Source organism: Papaver somniferum, chromosome 6, assembly GCF_003573695.1.
Source record: "Papaver somniferum cultivar HN1 chromosome 6, ASM357369v1, whole genome shotgun sequence".
Classification (NCBI taxonomy): Eukaryota; Viridiplantae; Streptophyta; class Magnoliopsida; order Ranunculales; family Papaveraceae; genus Papaver; species Papaver somniferum.
The window spans coordinates 112,033,761-112,047,193 of NC_039363.1; the positions used below are offsets into that span (position 1 = coordinate 112,033,761).

Here is a 13,433-nt window from a genome sequence, read left to right on the forward strand (position 1 = left end):
ATACCCTTAAGTGTGACTTATAAAGGCTCTCTGGAAGTTCTGATAATATCCCATCCATGTTATTTGGTTAAAAGTCCTTTGTTAACGCTAGTGGTATTGAGTTAAAGAGTAATACCTCATTCACCAATAATAACACCTTCATTCTTGCAGGATCTAGGGATGATGAAAATATTTATGTGACAATAAGGGAGTTGTACCTCATGGTAATTCTATCTCTCCACACTGCACTTTCTGTGGAAGTTGTGGACATTCTAAAGAGAAATGTCAAAAATCGAAGAAAAATGACAAGATTCTTGTTAAGCTTCAGAATGACATGGAATGTATGAATCTCGTATTGAAGAATTTTACCAACTGAAGTAATGACATTTTTCATAACTGAAGTATTACAAATAATGATATGATTCGAAAGTTATTAGCCTCTTGCAACAATCAAAGTAGCCTTAAATTTGCCTTCCACCATTTCCTACTCAAATGAAATTTCACACATGAACCGTATACTAAGTTGTTGCTACATATAACCTGTTAAATATTCACACATGAACCGTATACTAATTTTTTGCTTCATATGATCTGTTAAATATAAAAAAAAACGCAGGTAGGTGATGGCTTGGCGAAGCAAGAACCTCATGGATGCGATTAGTTGTACGGTAGCGCCACAGAACTTCATTAGAAAAAAATCAGGTTTCCTGGGCATTCCAGTATCTCTCTGGATCATGCCTTTGCGGTTCATCTCTAGTATAAACTGAAAGAGAAGTATTCACATATAAAGGTACACAATTTGTAAGAGAGTAAATATAAAAATTACCGACATCTTTATCCATGACAGCAGGACTATTGAAACAATAAAATGTGCAGATAAATGAACTTCATCAATCATCATCTGGTACATAGTTAACAAACCCACATAAGGAAACCAATACAAACTACTGGTTCGTAGTTAATAACCACAAATAGCCAATACAGATGCTTTGAACCTTAAATCCAAGACTAAGAGAATTTTAAACTATTGGTGGATTCTTTTGTCAAAATAATAACTTTTTTATAATCTTTAAGTGATAAGTATAACTCTACAAACTAAATTGGCAAAAGATGGGTTTAGCGATATGTAAAACCACAGGCTCTTCGATGCATTCTTTTGTAAACTAAGCCTCATGAAAAAGAGAAAAGAACTATTCATAAGGACAGACCTATAATACTTAAAAGCAACTTTGGGATTTTATAAAATAAGAAATGCACTTAATTGTGTAATGGGATAGAGGTGTTTAAGAATTAAATACCTGAATCCAAATTAATGGCTTTCTTGCCAAGTGCACCCTTCCCCTTCATTTTTATAACATCTGAAGCTAGTATCATGCCCTGCGAGGACAAAACTGAAAATCAGAAAAATCCAATTAATAATAAACAATCCAATATGGGTTGCATGGAGCCTACAATTTAGTCACACTTGCGGTACTGGAGAGTCACACATCATACACCGGTGAGTGTTGGCTAGCTTCATTTAGTGCAGACTTGGTAGAGATGCTACAACACCCATCACATCTGCACCAACCACATACGAACTGGTTATCTATAGCCCTGCGAGACATGCAATAATAGCTTTCTCTTAGACATTTACACAAATAGGTAACTATAACAGCTTGTAATCTTTACAACTTACATTTGATGTAAATTTCTGCCTGATGAAAACTCTCAATGATGTAGATGAGAATGTCTGTGAACCAATCTGGAAGTAAGTCAATGAATTCACCCAATTTTGTATTTAGAGTTTGTGTTAGACGAACTCAATTCACCAATTTCGAATCTGGAAAATAATGAAGATGATAATCTGAATTCAATCAAAATTATAAACTCTAAATTCAAAATTAAAATTACTAATTAGTATCGGAATTGATGAAGATGAAAAAATAAATGCAATTGAATGATACCCTAACTCTAGAGCAACTGATTCAAACTTGAGCATAATTAAAACCCTAAAAATCAAACTTAAAAGTCCATAATTCAAGCTCAATTGAATTCAAAAAAATTAAAGCACAACTGCAAACCCTAACAACACCTTCACTACCACCATTGATGAAAGCTTAAAATAAAACCTAGAAAAAATCTTGACTGTTCGTATAGATGAAAACCAAAAATTTGACCAAGTTCAATTATGTGCAAACCTGTTCTACGAAGATGAAACCCAAAAATTCGACCCCATAATTTATTCTCTGCAAAACGTGGTAGGCAATGATGATGATTTAATCAAATCAAAACCCTGTATTCTAAATTCGAAATTTAGAGTGGGAAATTTATCAAGATCAAGAGATATTTCGACGGAGAAGAAGAGGATCGAGAGAGAAATTTTGCTTCTGTTTGATTGCAGTTTGGTAGGAAGAGATTAGAGGTAGGTTTTTGACCCTGGATTTGATGGAATCTACCAAATGAAATGAAGGAAAAGAAAAACATGGAGGGGTAATTGCATAAATTGATAAGTGAATAAGTCTACTTTGCCCCTTGAGTTGTAATTATTTACGGAAGTTTCAGTGAAGAAATAAAACGCGGATGGGCAGTTTCGACGGTTCATCGTTGAACCAAAAAAGTTTGGGACACCAAACAAATCATTTTGTGTTATATTATAGATTCCAAATACTATCATCTTGCATGTTTGAAGTGTATTTCTTACTTTGTGAGATTTGTTCTTTGCTATTTCTGGTGATTAAAATAAATATCTCATATATTCTCATAGGTTAAGCTCTTAACTCTTGATAAAAGAGGAGTAAACTGTTTTGAGAATTGCAATATTGATCCCTCCACAATTATACTTTGTGAACATACTTATACAGGATTCCCTAAGATGTTCTCTAAGAATATGCTTTCCTCCTTGGTTGCATAACCTCTACGAAATAAATATTGAACTTTAATTACTACGCCCATACATGGATAAGAAGTATAATTCTTATGTTGAGTCATATCGCATGAATTGTATTTTTTGTTCGTAATTGGCCTAGAGAATAGTTTTCATCGATGACCATTTTTCTCACGAAAATATGGTATCTTAGTGGCTCTAACATTAAGATTGCTATTTTCTACTTCTTTATTTGTAACTGGAGAGAAGATAGATAAATATTGGATACAAATCTACTTTGTTTGTAACTGGCAAGTAAATTTGTCAATGTCCAAAAAAGTCTTTCTTTTGTGATTGGAGATAGGTCGCTCATGTTATTCTGTCGGGAATGGAATCAAATACGGGAGATTTATTTTGAACTTGTGGGTAATTGTAATATATTAATGGGGAGAGCGGATGTGAAAATGTAGGAGGTGCTTGTACCTATATATTTTCTTGATGAAGACGCCGAGTTTCTTGGTGAAATTGTCTAAAATAAAAGCTGGTATGTATTCTCTAGTCTTGACACTCTTTTGTTTAATTCATTATGATCCATGTTTTTCGCCTTTACCAGTTTTGTTGACAGAAAGGGGGAGAATTATTAAATAGTATCTTACTACCACATATGGTTTTTTGGAGCATTACGTAAGGGGAGTTGATTATGATCTATAGGTTTTACCTATTTTGCAAAAGAAGTATGTATTGACTAAAGAGGAGAACATGTCACTATAGTATTTCTTCAAAGTTGTGTGCAATTGAAGTTTGAGGAAGGTAAAATACTATATTTTTGTATAACAACCATTGAGTACAATGATTATTCATTCTAATAAAGCTCTTTTTGGAGTATTCTCATAAGTTGTTATCGCTACGGATCTTCAACGATAAAGGTGCTAAACGAACATATGCAAAACCATAGAAGAATTCAAGATGGTGTTGAAGAACCAAGGAAATCAAGCATAGTGGATTTGGAGATGAAAAATTATTTCATTTTTAATCTATATGTATTGAATAATTTTATCACTATAATTGACAAAGGGGAAGATTATTAGAGCATTGCCCGGTTGAAGCCACAAGTTTTTCTATCTCAAGATTGTTGTCGGTGTTAGTTGATTAAAACTATATATTAATTTATAGTGTACTAAGTAAAGTCTCGGACTAGGTATAAAAGTTGGTAGTTGAGTATCAGACACCACCCTCGAAAACTGAAGATCGACGAATACATTTGGATAACTTCATCAACAAGGTATGTGAAGAGTGAACTATTCTATTCACTCACATGCATCACCATTCTATCTATATGAAACTGTATCTTATGATTCCAGTAGATTTATTGCAAAAAAGAAATTTCAAGTCAAGCTTGTCTTGTTAAACATCTCGAAATATGATTCAAGCATTGGATGTTCAAAGGTCCTTAACAATATTAGTTTGAAACAATCTATTGTCCAAGAATTATTTTTGTGGATTATCTAAAAATTGCCCAAACAATGATTTTATCATTTAGGAATGTTTCAGTATCAAAGAATGAAATTCAGAACTTCTGTTATTTTGACTCAAGGTAGGTTGGCGAAACATCTCGCACACCATATATATATGAGTTTCTGGAATACATGAACGTTGGAAAACCAGTTCGCAAACCTTAAGTTCAGAACGAGACAGTTCGCAAACCTGTTATCACAAGTCAACGCCAGATTTAAAACCAGATTTGAACTATCGCTAATCTTTTGATCTACTTTGAGTGACCTTATGTCAGAAGAGAAGGCTCCCAATAATAGTCAAATTAGGTGCAGTCAGGGGTTAACAATTGTTAGTCAATCAAATCAAGAATCGAAAACTGAAATAACAATGCAGATTCTAGTTTCCCACCAACGGTACCAGTAGACGCTTCTTGATCCCAAAGAAGTCTTTAAACTAGCGGACATAGGATATTTCTCCTAACTAGGTTACTCTCCTGTCCAAGATAGTGTTACGAGTATACTATTAGTCGGCTATAGCAAGACAACGAAACGAAGTGCCTACCTCAGGATAAGTTTGTAAGAAGAGTCAAACTTCACTATTTATAGACCAAGGTAGTTTGGACACCAAGGAATTTACATAACCGAAAATATTATCAAGATATGCAATAAAGCACCTAAATTCTGTTTTGTCAAATTCCAACCAATATCCAACTGTATAACCAAAATCCCTCTTGTACAGAAATATGTTTTACTTGCTGTTAAAACAAAAACATATACATGCAAAAATCTCAAAATATTCTCAAACATTTTGGTTTGGGATCTCACCTTGAGAATCAAGGAATATCTTTGAACAATTAATAAACAAGATTTCAGCTAATGTTCAAATTACTCACATATCCAACAAAAAGGATGGATGTATTTACTTTGATTGATTAACATAGAACCTGTGATATTTCAATTATAAAGATAAACAGTAGAACGCCGAAAAAGAAATAACACAGACACCAAAAATTTTGTTAAGGAGGAAACTGCAAATGCAGAAAAACCCCGGGACCTAGTCCAGATTGAACACGAAACTGTATTAATCTGCTACAGACACTAGCCTACTGCCAATTAACTCCTAACTAGAATGCAGTTGAGACAGAATTAAACCCTCACAGTAATTCAGTTACAGTCTCGTTTCTTACGCCTCTTGAGTCCTAGCAGGACTTCGTGCAATTGATTCCCTTAGCTGATGTCCTTTATAGCCTAAGAGGTGCTTTAACCCAATTGAAGACTTTAAACCAATCTGCCTCCCACAGATAAGCCTATATGGTGATTTACTTTTTGATTGTAGATCAAGGTGAGACTGGAAATCGATAGCAATATACAAAGTCTAGATAACCTAAAAATACAGACTTATGCTTCCCGAAGAGCATCCTAGATTATTCTTCACCTCACAAGTATTAAAATTTTGAAATCAACAAAGTTTGAGATGAAGAGAACTTTGTGATTTCTATTTATCTTTTGATAGAGAAAGCTCAAAAATCAAACAAGAACAAGATACTATAACTATCAAGATAAAAGATAGCTGGACTCGGCTTCACGAATCCCTATGATGTCTTTTTAGTCGGTAAAACATAAAAGGGTTTTAAAGGAAGAGGACGACTCTAGTTTACAACTTGGACACACAAATATAGTTTCGGGATTCAATGATACCAGTTGCTTGAGGTTCCCCTTTTATAGTCTTTCAAAGGATATGTTGCTTTAGGTTTAAGCTAAGATAGCTTTGGAACCAAGTAAACAATATCCACCGTTAGATGAATCTTTGAAATGTGATTGACATATCTGAAAATGCGGGGGTCAAACAACCACACCCAACAATTCGTTTGGAAATCTGAGAGAACTTACTCCAATATACTTTCTACAAAATCAACTAGACAGTCAGACTCAATCTAGAATAAAGTATATGAAATAGTGTAATATCTCTAACTCTTAATTCAATCTGCAATCAACAAATAGAAATCTGCGAGTCCGATTAAATATAAGAGGAGTTACTTGAATGGTACCAAAGACCAATGTTCAAGTGTCAATCAATGTAAATCAACAACCAAAGGTTGGATATTTTAATTGATTGATCTTAACGCACAACCTGTGATATTTCAATTATATAACAAAATATAATGCGGAAAAGAAATAACATAGACACCAGAATTTTGTTAACGAGAAAACCGCAAATGCAGAAAAACCCAGGGACCTAGTCCAGTTTGAACACCACACTGTATTAAGCCGCTACAGACGCTAGCTTACTACCAATTAACTTCGGACTGGATTGTAGTTGAACCCTAATCAATCTCACACTGATTCAAGGTACAGTTGCGCTCCTTACGTCTCTGATCCCAACAGGATACTACGCACTTGATTCCCTTAGATGATCTCACCCACAACCAAGAGTTGCTATAACCCAAAGTCGAAGACTTGATAAACAAATCTGTCTCGCACAGAAAAGTCTACAGGATTGAATAAATCTGTCTCTCACAGAAATTCCCAAGAGTTTTTGTTCTGTCTTTTGATAAACTAAGGTGAACATGAACCAATTGATAAACCAAACTTATATTCCCGAAGAACAACCTAGTATTATCAATCACCTCACAATAATTTTAATCGACTTGCGAAACAAGATATTGTGGAATCACAAACGATGAGACTTGTGACTACTTTTTTATCTTGCCTATCGGAGATATTAATCTCAAGCTCATTTTACAATTGTACTCATACGATAGAAACAACAAGATTATATCACACAACTACAAGAGAAGTAGTATCGATCTGGCTTCATAATCCCAATGAAGTATTCAAGTCGTTAACCTATAGGGTCTCGAGAAGAAACCTAAGGTTAAAGGAGAACCGACTCTAGCAATACAACTAATATCACACAGGAGGTGTGGGGATTAGGTTTCCCAATTGTTAGAGTTCTCCTTTATATAGTTTTAAAATCAGGGTTGCAATCCAATTTACCTTGGTAACAAAGCATTCATTAATCACCGTTAGATGAAAAACCTGATTTAACCAAGCTAATATCTTTCAACCGTTAGATCATACTTAGCTTGTTACACACAAATGAAATGTACCCTCATTTAGGTTTAGGTAACCATACCCAAACGTATACACTCATGTTGGCTCAAAAAATAGTTAACCGAGGTTAGCCATATGTTTACTCTCATATTAACGTTATTCATCTTAACCATAACTATTTCAAATGACTCAAGTTCAATTGCATAAAAGATACAATTGAAACCAAATCAGTTTAATTCACTTGAATCAATCATGAACATTATAGCCACGGTTTGCAAAGATTTCATTCTTTAAGTTCATGAACATACCGATTTGACAAAATAACCAGCTTAAGTATGCGTACGGGTATGCGTACTTAAGCAACCGTATTTGATTTTGTTAAGTTTCCAAACTCAACAGAAATTTTCGGTTTGAAAACTTCCGCCAGTATGCGTATGGGTACGCATACTTAAGGTGACTAGTTTAGGAGTTTGTAATTTCCAAACTCAGCAGATATTTTCGGTTCGAAAACTCCGTCCAGTATGCGTACGGGTACCCGTACTTAAGGTGACTAGTTTCAGAGTTTGTAATTCCTAAACACAGCAGATATTTTCGGTTCGAAAACTTCTACCATTATGCGTACTGGTACGCATACTTATGTTGTCTCCTTCACCAATTTCGTATACACACATATGCATACACTTGGCTCCCGGTTTATGGATTTATACACTAATGTGCGAACACACTATATATTCTTATATCCAAAGATGGTTATATCATCAACTATTAATTTCAATCATTGAAAATTTCTTAGAGGACGTTATATAGTTGTTGTTCACAAACTATTTTTCGTCAAAACGATTTTCAAGTTATTGAAATTATCATAATGAAACATTCCAAGGAAACACCAAATGATTGTATCACACAAACCATGTTAGATGTAACTCGGAAATTTTCATATGATCTTATTCGGACTTTCGTCACGAATGTAAGATGAACATGGCTAAAGCGAAAGCTAGCTAACACATATTTCGAGAAGTATATAAGCGAGATAAACTCAGATCGAAATCTCAAATGTATATAATAGAGAACTATACCGTAACACGACTTATGTCTCAATATATGATATAGAGTAGAAATAGAATTTCCAAGTGATAGATGAGTTTAAGTCTCCACATACCTTTTGCGGATGAAGTTCCACAAGCTCCCCTTAGTAGTTCTTCGTCTTCAAATGATGAACGCCGAGAGATCTAAGCTCAACTACACTATCTATGTCCTAGTCCGAGACATCTATAAATAGGCTAGAAATCAAGACTTATAGTTTTGATCACTAATATTGACAAAAATGCTTGAGATAGCAACGCATACGAGTTCGACCGAGTAATGCTCTAACAATCTCCCCTTTTGTCAATTTTAGTGACAAAACTATCAATACATATGGATTACAAAATAAATAAAAATTGAAGCTTATCATCCACATGCTTGATCTCCTTGGCATCTTCAACACGACTCAAAATCTTCGTCATTTCCTAGTACTCCAATGATTCCAAAGGTTTTAATTTTAGCATCATCGTTGTTGAGGATCCGTAGCTATAACAATGAGAAAACAAATGCTCTCAATCATTGTTATACATTGTCATAATATTATTACACAATATCAAAGTTCAATTGTATCACAACTTTGACAACAATACTATGGTGATATGTATCTCTCCCCCTTAGTCAATACTTTATCCCAACATGAAAATCACTCCCCCTTATATAATGATCCGTAAACCATATGTATTTGTAGTATGAACTACACACTAATTCTTCCCCCTTTTGTCAATAAAATTGGCAAAGGTACGAAAATTAGTGGGATCCTAATGAAATTTCCACGGAGATACTTCATGACCAAAGGTGTATTAATATACCAACAAATTTAGATGAAATCATATAGACAAAGCTAAATGCATTCATCAAGGAGTTTATAAAGATGCAAGATAACCCCTAAAATATTCCACAGCCGCACTCCCCACAAAGATATGGAAATTAAGCACAAGTTCAAAAGAACTCTCCCCCCCATAAGATGTCATTCCCAATGGAACAACAAAGGAGACCTTGGTTTTACAAGAAAAGAAGGATTTCTTTGGATATATCCAAATCACATGAAACCATGAATTTATATCCAAAATAGACAATTAAATTAATCACAAGAGAACCCACGATTAATCCAATCGGAATACACAACTAAATTAACCACAAGAGTATGGTAAATTCAATTGGTCATGCTTGACATAAGAGAACTTATGAAGCAACACAATACATACACAAAAATGTGGATCGGAGATCGGCCAATACTGCGGAATATACAAGGATTCGTTCTATCTTTCATCACTATTTGCATAATGACATATAACGAACTTAATCCTTGTGAACAAAAGTTCTATCCTTTCTTTTATCAAACTAATGACATAAAAGGCTTTAACTTTTGTTTGTCAAAAGTTCATTCTATCTTTTATCAATACTTTCATAACGACATATAATAGAGATAACTTTTGAACAAGTATGGGACAATCATAGTTCATGGACGCAAACACACATATCCCATAACAATTTGCAATATATAAAACCATAAAGATTAAAATTGCAAACATGATCTTCCAAATAACTTAGAATTTAAATTAATAAATCTAAAAACATGAATATGAAAAAACGTTTGGAACTAGCTATGTGTAATCATAATAATGGCTATTTCAAACCCTAGTTATTCTTCTAAACAAAAACAAGAATAAAAATTCTCAGAAGAAGATTTACTAGATAGGAACATAAGGCTCATGGAGAAAGGAGTCAATTCCAACAAACCTTCTAGGCTGATGACGTCGAACCAGGACCTTCTGAATTTCAAGAGTTCTCATAACAAGAGCCTTTATTTGCTGAATATCCTTCCCTGTTTCCTTCAGCTCTTCAAGAACACCAGAAAACTTCTGAGAATTTGAAGGAACAACTTTTGGCTTCCTCATATTCCTTCCTTTTTCTTTTCAAAGTTGGAGCCAATGAAGATTTTTCTTTTTCCTTCATGATTGATGGCTTAACAACCGTATTAACATCTTTTCCATAAGAAGGCATGATGCTTGGAGTATCCATACGTGTATGGGTTTGTGAAAGGAAATAATAATTTAAACTCAACATGCAATCTTAAGATGAAAAGAGTTTCAGACAAGGAAAAAGGAATGTAGGATTACAGAACCTTTATCCACACAGGTTCACGCACGCACAATCACAACCCTAAAGAGAGTAAAATTATCGAGAATAACCCTCTTTTATTGATTCAACAGGAAAGTCCCTTCCAACATGAAAGAATTCCAATCTCAAAAAAAAAAATCTAAGAAAAACAAAAACATGTATTTCTCTTTAAGCCTGAGGTGTGCACAATCTTGTCTCTTTTAATCAGGCACATGAGACAAGATGCACAAAAACAACATAACCAAGTTGTGCTGCGGTGAGCAATAATTTGTCCACCATACCATTTTTGAGAGGAATTCATAGACCCCTTTCTATCAACTTGTTTAGACCGAACTCTTTTCTCTAGTGGTCTTGACCTATCTTTGGAAACCAACTTCTTTGAAGACGATACAATCTTACATACCTCAGCGGTTTTTTGAACAAGTTTAAGCTTGTCTGCCAGGCGATTTGATCTTTGTTGAAGTTTATTGACATATCTCATATTGTGTTTGTACTTGAAACACTTATAAATTTCATGACCTTTGAGTGAACAATAAGAGCATGTCAACGGATAAGATGATTCAGATCCCGGAGACGTGCAAGCGTCTAGATACAGATTGGTACCTGAAAAACCAGACAAAGAGTTTCCAAAAAAAGGGTTAATTTTTTCTTCCAGATTGGTTGAATATTTGGGAAGGATATCAATATTGATGTATGTATTGATACAATTATCAAAATCAATATCTTCACAAAGAAGTGCAACACTTCATTTTTCGTCTTCATTAGAATCATAGTGATCCGACATTTCATCAAGGGTTGCAGCAAGACCTTTGTTCATAGTATATTTTTTATAGTTTGGACACTCATTGGATAAATGACCAAAACCCTTAGACTTAAAGCGCTGAGGCATATCCTCGTCATCAGCCTCGTCAGCATCCCTGTTTTTAGGAGGAATGTGATTATGAGGTTTAACTGGAGACCTAGGTTTGTCTCTAGAAAACCGTTTACTTCTCTTTAATAAGAGATCTCTAAAATGTCTTGTGATCATCGAGACTGATTTGTTAAGATCTTCATCTGATGAATCAGTCTCAGAAAGATCATCTTCAGAGACGCAAACACTTTTACCTTTGTCAAGTAATTTAGTGTTTCTTTGTTATTTGAAGGCAACATCCATTTCGCTTTTGGATGTATGCTCATGATCAAAGATCTTTTGCTTTCCAACCAACGTATTTCTAGAGAACGTATCAAGGTTATTTCCCTCAATAATGGCATGCTTCTTAGAATCGTATCTAGATGGCAGCGATCTGAGAATTTTCATCACAACGTCCTTTTCAGAAATAATCTTACCCAATGCAAAGGATGCGTCAACAATTTCAGACACTTTGTGATTAAACTCATCAAACGAATCTTCGTCTGCCATACGAAGGTTTTCCCAAACGGAATTAAGGTTTTAAAGCCTAGCTTCCTTCTCACTGGTATTACCTTCAAATACGGTTTCTAAGATATGCCAAGCATCTTTAGACCTAGTGCACATCGTCACATGATGTTGAAGATCCGGGGTAATGGCATGTATGATGACATTCAAACCGTCGGAGTTTTGCTTCACAACAAGTATCTCAGCAGCTTCATATGCACCAATATCCTTAGGGACGATCGCATCTCCAACTGCAACAACGGGAGTATCATAGCGACATAAACCCATGATTGAAAATCAGGCACTTGAAGAAAGGCACGCATAACAATTTTCCACCATAAGTAATTAGAGACATCGAAGACTGGTGGTACGCTTATAAAGATAGCACTTATGTCCATATCAGATCGCTACAAACACAGACTTATTAGGTATTTAATGTGTTTGCCTACTATGATACCAATTGAAAATGCGGGGGTTTAACAACCACACCCAACAATTCTTTTGTAAATCTGAGAGGACTTACTCCAATATACTTTCTAGAGAATCAATTAGACAGTCACACTCAATTTATAATAAAGTATATCAAAGAATGTAATATCTCTAACTCTTAATTCAATCCGCAATCAGCAAATAGAAATCTGCGAGCCAGATTGAATATAAGAGGAGTTACCTGAATGGTAGCAAAGACCGATGTTCAAGTGTCAATCAATGTAAATCAACAACCAAAGGTTAGATATTCTAATTGATTGATCTTAAGCTGTGATATTTCAATTATATAACAAAATATAATGCGGAAAGGAAATAACACAGACACAAGAATTTTTTTAACTAGGAAACCGAAAATGCAGAAAAACCCCGGGACCTAGTCCAGTTTGAACACCGCTACAGACACTAGCCTACTACTAATTAACTTAGGACTGGATTGTAGTTGAACCCTAATCAATATCACACTGTTCAAGGTACAGTTGAGCTCCATACGTCTCTGATCCCAACAGGATACTACGCACTTGATTCCCTTAGCTGATCTCACCCACAACCAAGAGTTTCTACGACCCAAAATCGAAGACTTGATAAACAAATCTGTCTCACACAGAAAAGTCTATAGGATTGAATAAATCTGTCTCCCACATAAATATCCAAGAGTTTTTGTTCCATCTTTTGATAAATCAAGGTGAACAGGAACCAGTTGATAAACCATACTTATATTCCCGATGAACAACCTAGTATTATTAATCACCTCACAATAATCTTAATCGACTAGCGAAACAAGATATTGTGGAATTACAAACGATGAGGCGAAGATGTTTGGGACTACTTTTTTATCTTTCATATCGGAGATATAAATATCAAGCCAATTTTACAATTGTACTCGTACAATAGAAACATCAAGATCATATCACACAACTACAAGAGAAGTAGTATCGGTCTGGCTTCACAATCCCAATGAAGTCTTCAAGTCGTTAAC

General features: G+C 34.7%; 1 long non-coding RNA gene across 1 annotated transcript; it reads right to left on the minus strand.

The window, feature by feature from the left end:
- Nucleotides 1-349: 349 nt before the first annotated feature.
- On the minus strand, nucleotides 350-2,500 carry LOC113288879. The gene is made up of 5 exons (XR_003330741.1): nucleotides 2,160-2,500; nucleotides 1,658-1,801; nucleotides 1,432-1,575; nucleotides 1,278-1,356; nucleotides 350-742 (listed from the first exon to the last, which is right to left on the minus strand). It is a non-coding gene; the product is annotated as an uncharacterized LOC113288879 (long non-coding RNA).
- Between the last annotated feature and the right edge of the window lie 10,933 nt (nucleotides 2,501-13,433).